Source organism: Hipposideros armiger, unplaced genomic scaffold (genome assembly GCF_001890085.2).
Source record: "Hipposideros armiger isolate ML-2016 unplaced genomic scaffold, ASM189008v1 scaffold_412, whole genome shotgun sequence".
In the NCBI taxonomy this organism is placed as follows: Eukaryota; Metazoa; Chordata; class Mammalia; order Chiroptera; family Hipposideridae; genus Hipposideros; species Hipposideros armiger.
In genome coordinates this window covers 980,392-986,199 of record NW_017731762.1, presented here as the reverse complement: position 1 = coordinate 986,199, position 5,808 = coordinate 980,392, and the positions used below count along the sequence as shown (strand labels likewise).

Sequence of the window (5,808 nt, the reverse complement as noted above, 5' to 3'; positions counted from 1 at the left end):
AAATCAAGAAGGCAAAAAACAAAGAACCTAGTATAACATGGGGAAAGTGTACAAAAGGCAATTACTAGATGAAAAATGCATAATAAACATTGGAGAAATGTACATCACTGGAATTCAGGAAAATACAAATTTAAAGGTGTGAAATCCATCCACTCATCAGATTGGCAAAAATTAAATTCCAAAGGTACCAAGCATTGGCAAACATAGAAAAATTGAAATTCTCACACACTGTTAGTGGGCGCGTAAATTAGTCACTATTGGACAGTAATTTTCAATATCTAGTAAAGATGAAAATGTGCATATTTTAAATCCCAGCAATTCTACTAGGACTGTACCATAGAAAAATCCTAGCACTTATGCATACAGAAACAAATATAAAAATGTATGTAAATATCTGCAATAGATTATAGTAACCTGTAAGCTCATAAACATGAGTCTATAAAAATGCAGTAAGTTTATATAAAGAAATATTATAAAGCAGCTCAAATGAATGAACTAGATACATGTTTAACCATGGAAAAATGAGATATATATTAAATTAAAGAGACAGATGGATATATTTACCATGGTACCATTTATATATACATTTAAAGATGAAAAATAATATGTATCTTTATGAACATATACCCATGTCATAAATACACATTAACTTGCATTGGGAATTATATATACAGTAAGACTCCCTTAATGTCATGAATATCTTGTTGGAAATAACATGTAATTTCCAAGCAAAATAACATATAACAAAACTAATTTTACCATATGCAAAATGACATAAACGAGTTAGTTCCTGCTGCATATTTCTGGTCACAAAAGCATCCCCAAACTTTTAAATAAAGACCTAAAACACTTCTTATATTAAACATTGAAATAAATGTGAGCTATACATACATTTAAGGAAGATGAATAGGAAAAGACAGCAAGATAAGTAAATGCTGTGCCTGCCACCTCCCATGATTGCATTAAAATTACAACCAAATTATAGAACATCAATCTCCAGAACCATCTGAAGACTAGCCGAATGGAACTCCTGTAACTAATGACATAAAGAGGCCACATTGAGACTGGTAGGAGGGGTGGAGATACAAAATGGGCTGACCCCACACCCACAGGTAGTGGTTGAGTGTCTGGAGGGATATCTAAGCAGCAGACAACTCCCTGAAGAGTGAGGGTCCAAGCCCCACAGTGGGTTCCCTAGCTCAGAGGTCCAGGGCCAGGAAGAGGAGTCACCACAACATCTGGCTGTGAAAATCAGTGAGAAGTCCATCCATCACAATGAGAAAGAAGGCTGATGGAAATACAGACATCTACTTAAAAGGCCCTCATACAGACTCAATGTCATTATTTGTAGATGATATGATACTATATATAAGAAACCCAAAGATTCCACCAAAAAACTATTAGAACTGATAAATGAATTTAGTAAAGTAACAGAATACAAAATTAATATTAAAAAATCAGTTGCATTTTAATACACCAATAATTAACTATCAGAAAGAGAAATTAAGAAAACAATCCATTTTACAATTACATAAAAAATATGACCTAGGAATAGATTTAACCAAGGAAGTAAAAGACCTATACTCAGGAAATTATAAGACATTGACGAAAGAAATTGAAGAAGATACAAATAAATGGAAGCATACGCCATGCTCAAGGATAGGAAGAATTAATAGAGTTAAAATGAACTAGAACAAATAATCCTAAAATTCATCTGGAACTAAAAAGTCCCTGAATAGTCACAGCAATCTTGAGAAGGAAGAACAGAGTTGGAGATATCACACTACCTGATATCAAACTATACTACAAGGTCATAGTAATCAAAACAGTATGATATTGACATGAAGACAGACACAGATCAATGGAACAGAATAGAGAGTCCAGAAATAAATCCATGCCTATATGGTCATTTAATCTATAACAAAGGAAGCAAGAATTTACTTTGGGGTAAAGATAGTCTATTTGATGAATGGTGCTGGGAAAACTGGACAATTGCATGCATGCATGCATGCATGCAAAAAAAATGAAATTAGACCACCTTCTCACACCATGTACAAGAATAAATTCAAAATGAATTAAAGATTCAAATGTAAGACCAAAACCCATAACACTCCTAGAAGTGAACAGAGGCAATAAACTCATACTGCCTTTAGTAATATTTGTTCTAATATATCTCCTTGGGCAAGGGAAACGAAAGAAATAAATAAACAAATGGGACTACATCAAACTAAAATGTTTTTGCACAACAAAGGAAACCATCAACAAAACAAAAAGGGATTCTACTGAATGGGAGAAGATATTTGCCAGTGATACATCTGATAAGGGCTTAATATACAAATTTTATAAAGAACTCATATAACTTAATGCCAAAAAACCCCCAAACAACCCAATTAAAAAATGGGCAGAGGACCTGAATAGACATTTCTCCAAAGAGGACATACAGATGACCAACAGACATATAAAAAGATGCTCAACATCACTAATCATCAGAGAAATGCAAATTAAAAACACAATGAGGTATCACCTCATACCTGTCAAAATGGCTATCATCAATATATAAAAAAACAAGTGTTGGCAAGGATGTGGAGAAAAGGCAACCCTCATGCACTATTAGTGGGATTGCAAAATGGTGCAGCCACTATGGAAAACACTTCGGAGTTTCCTCAAAAAATTAAAAATATGACCTAGCAATTCCACCTCTGGGTATTTATTCAAAGCAATTCAAAAGACTAATTTGAAAAGATATATGTACCACTATGTTCACTGCAGCGCTGTTTACAATAGCCAAGATATGGAAGCAACTGAAATGCCCATAGGAAAAAGAAATTGTGGTACATATATACAATGGAATATTACTCAGCTACACACACAAAAAAGAAGCCTTACCATTTGCGACAACATGGATGGGCCATAGGGTATTATGCTAAGTGAAATAAGTCAGAGAGCNGGGCCAGATCAGGTGAGTAGGGAGGGTGTTCCAATACAGTTATTTGTTTACTGGCTAAAAACTCCCTCACAGACAGTGCCGTGTGAGTTGGTGCATTGTCATGATGCAAGAGCCATGAATTATTGGTGAAAAGTTCATGTGGTCTAACTTTTTCATGCAGCCTTTTAAGCACTTCCAAATAGTAAAACTGGTTAACTGTTTGTCCAGTTGGTACAAATTCATAATGAATAATCCCTCTAATATCAAAAAAAGTTAGCAACATCGTTGCAGCAAGTTTGCAAACTTAATTGTCAGACCTGGTATATAGACCTGATGGACAGTACAGAGATCCTGGATCCTGAGATGGATGCAATACAGGAAGACACATTGGATTATTTTCTTTGGGGAAGGGAGGGGTACATGTGAGATTTTTGATATATGATAGGAAGAATGAGACATATTTTGTTGACCAGAATTTGAGCTGTGGCTGAGACTCTGTTATATTGTTCAACATACCATTTTCTCTTCCTTGGAACATAAAACAATTGAACATGTTTTTCTCCCTTAAAATTAGATTGGAAATCATACAGCTTAGTTAAAGTCAATGAAATGTAAGCAGAAATAATGTAAAACACTTTTAGACCCAGCACTTAAAACAGTACTATACAATTTTCTATCCCTGTATTCTCCTTCAGTGTTAACCTTGTACATTTTTTTATTCAGATGTACTAAAAGATGAAAGTATCCTTGGTCCCTGAGTCACTACTTGGAGGGCAACTGCTCAGGAGAGCTGACTGACCTCCACTGGACTGTGACTTGAATGAAAAATAAACAGAGATTCCAAGGTCTGTTTGTTATTCTAGCATAGCCAAGTCTATCCTGCCTGAAACAGATACACTGAGAACATTGCAGCCCATGCAAGGTCATTGTCTGTTTGGCAGTTTGCAATCATGAAGTCTATGGCAATTTAATCCCAAATGCCGCTAGGCTCTGCGCCCTAATTTGACAATCCAACAAGAACACCATCTCCCAAATTATCCTGGGTAATAACAGTTCTAGTGACCACTTTCTCTGTTCTTCAGAGTTAACTTTACCTCAAGGACTCGACTGAAACAATGCTATAATTTCTGTAGGAACCACTAATAGATTTTAAAATATATTTTATAGTATATCAGGAAGAGTTTTATATTGCACATTTAGATCTCTTTGATGTGTCTCTGAGCATCAGTCTTTCTAGTTTCCAAGAGTTTTTCTGTACGTTCTTGTAAATAGGGACTAGCCTCATTGGTTGTACTTTCTTCCTAGATTTTGGAATGAAGATTCAGACACATATATCAAAAAGAAAACCATCAAATCTTACTCCACCTTAATGGCCCCTGGTTTACTCCACCTTGATGGCCCCTGGTTTGATGTCTGTTTTGCTTACTGTCCCGTGGAACTTTGTGTGACACATAAAAGGTAAAAAGAGGGTGCTAAAAATTATGTCAAAGTTAAAACTAGTGACAAGTCTAGCATTTAGCAAATAGTTCACTCTTACTACTATCCTTGTTCTCCAATGGTTCTAGACTGGAGACATGATTTGCTCATTTTTCTTTTGGAATATTTGCCTTGATTTTTAAAAAAATGATTTATGAGGCTCTCTATATGATGAGAGGGAAACCCTTTTCATATGCATTACATTTTTTCTCATTTGCTTTTTCCTTTTGACTTTGTTCAAATGGTTTTGGTTTTTCTTTGTGTTTTTGTATGAAAATCTTATCTACTCCAAGATTATAAAAACATCCACCTATTTTCCACTTAACTAGTTTTCTTTCTTAAATTTTTATAGATTTAAACCTGAATGATACAAGAAACAGAATTAATTATACACTGACTGAGGAGTGACCTGGAGGTCAGTCATCTCATTACCATCACTACCAGTAGCAGTGTTAGCACTCTTAACTTGGTTACCAGACTGAGCTCGATTGCTTATTACTTGACCAGGTAAAGCTTCCTTGGGTGTTAATTAAATGTCACCTTTTCAATGAGGTCAACCTTGACCAATCCATTGAAATTATAACCCCTGCATACTCCTGATGGCCCTACTTTGCTCGACTTTTCTTTAGATTTGCACAGTTTATTGTCTTCTAACATACTACATCATTTATTTATTTGTTAATAATTTATCCACCCCAGACTCATGTTTACTATTTGCATGGCACACCGTTTTCCAGCCATTTATTTTCAATCTGTCTTTATATTTAAAGTATGTCTCTCATCGACAACATATAGTTGGATCATACTTTTTATCCATTCTGACAATTTTTGCTTTTTTTATTGGAAAGTTTATGCCATTAAAAGTTAATGCAATTATTGATATGGTTGGATTTGTGTCTACCATTTTATTATTTGTTTTCACTTTGTCTCTTCCTTCTTTTTGTTCTACTGTTAATGATTTCTGACTCCCTTTGGATTATTAAAATATCTTTAAAAATATATTTTAATTTATTGGTTATGCCTCTTTGCATATTTTAAGTGTTTAGCAATTAAAATATACATTCTTATTTATTCACAGTGTACCTAGAATGCATATTGTGTAACTTCACACAAAATATACATAGGAATACATACTACAATCATAAGCACCCAAATCCTTTATAATCATCACAAATATTACATCTACATACATTATAACCCCCACAAGACAATGCTTTAATTTTTACTATAATCATTCTTATTTTAAGGAAACTATGTGGAAAATAAAATAATATTTTGTATTTATCCAGATAGTTACCATTTTTTTTTTTTTAAGATTTTTATTGGTGAATTGGGGGGATGGGAACAGTGCTGGGGAATTGGGGGAAGGGGGACAGACAAGTTGCTGTCGTTTTGTTCTTCAGTCT

General features: G+C 34.3%; 1 protein-coding gene across 4 annotated transcripts in view; it reads left to right on the top strand.

The window, feature by feature from the left end:
• The window catches only part of LOC109394144 (uncharacterized), a 37,615-nt gene that overhangs the window by 23,575 nt on the left and 8,232 nt on the right, over positions 1 to 5,808 (top strand). For 3 of the 4 annotated variants that reach the window (XR_002126394.1, XR_002126396.1, XR_002126393.1), the window contains 3 exons: positions 3,650 to 3,771; positions 4,232 to 4,384; positions 4,755 to 5,704. The gene's annotated coding sequence lies outside the window, so the exon portion shown is untranslated. Of the gene's footprint in view, positions 1 to 3,649; positions 3,772 to 4,231; positions 4,385 to 4,754; positions 5,705 to 5,808 lie in introns of those variants that run through there. The other variant, XR_002126395.1, reaches the window with a different exon arrangement.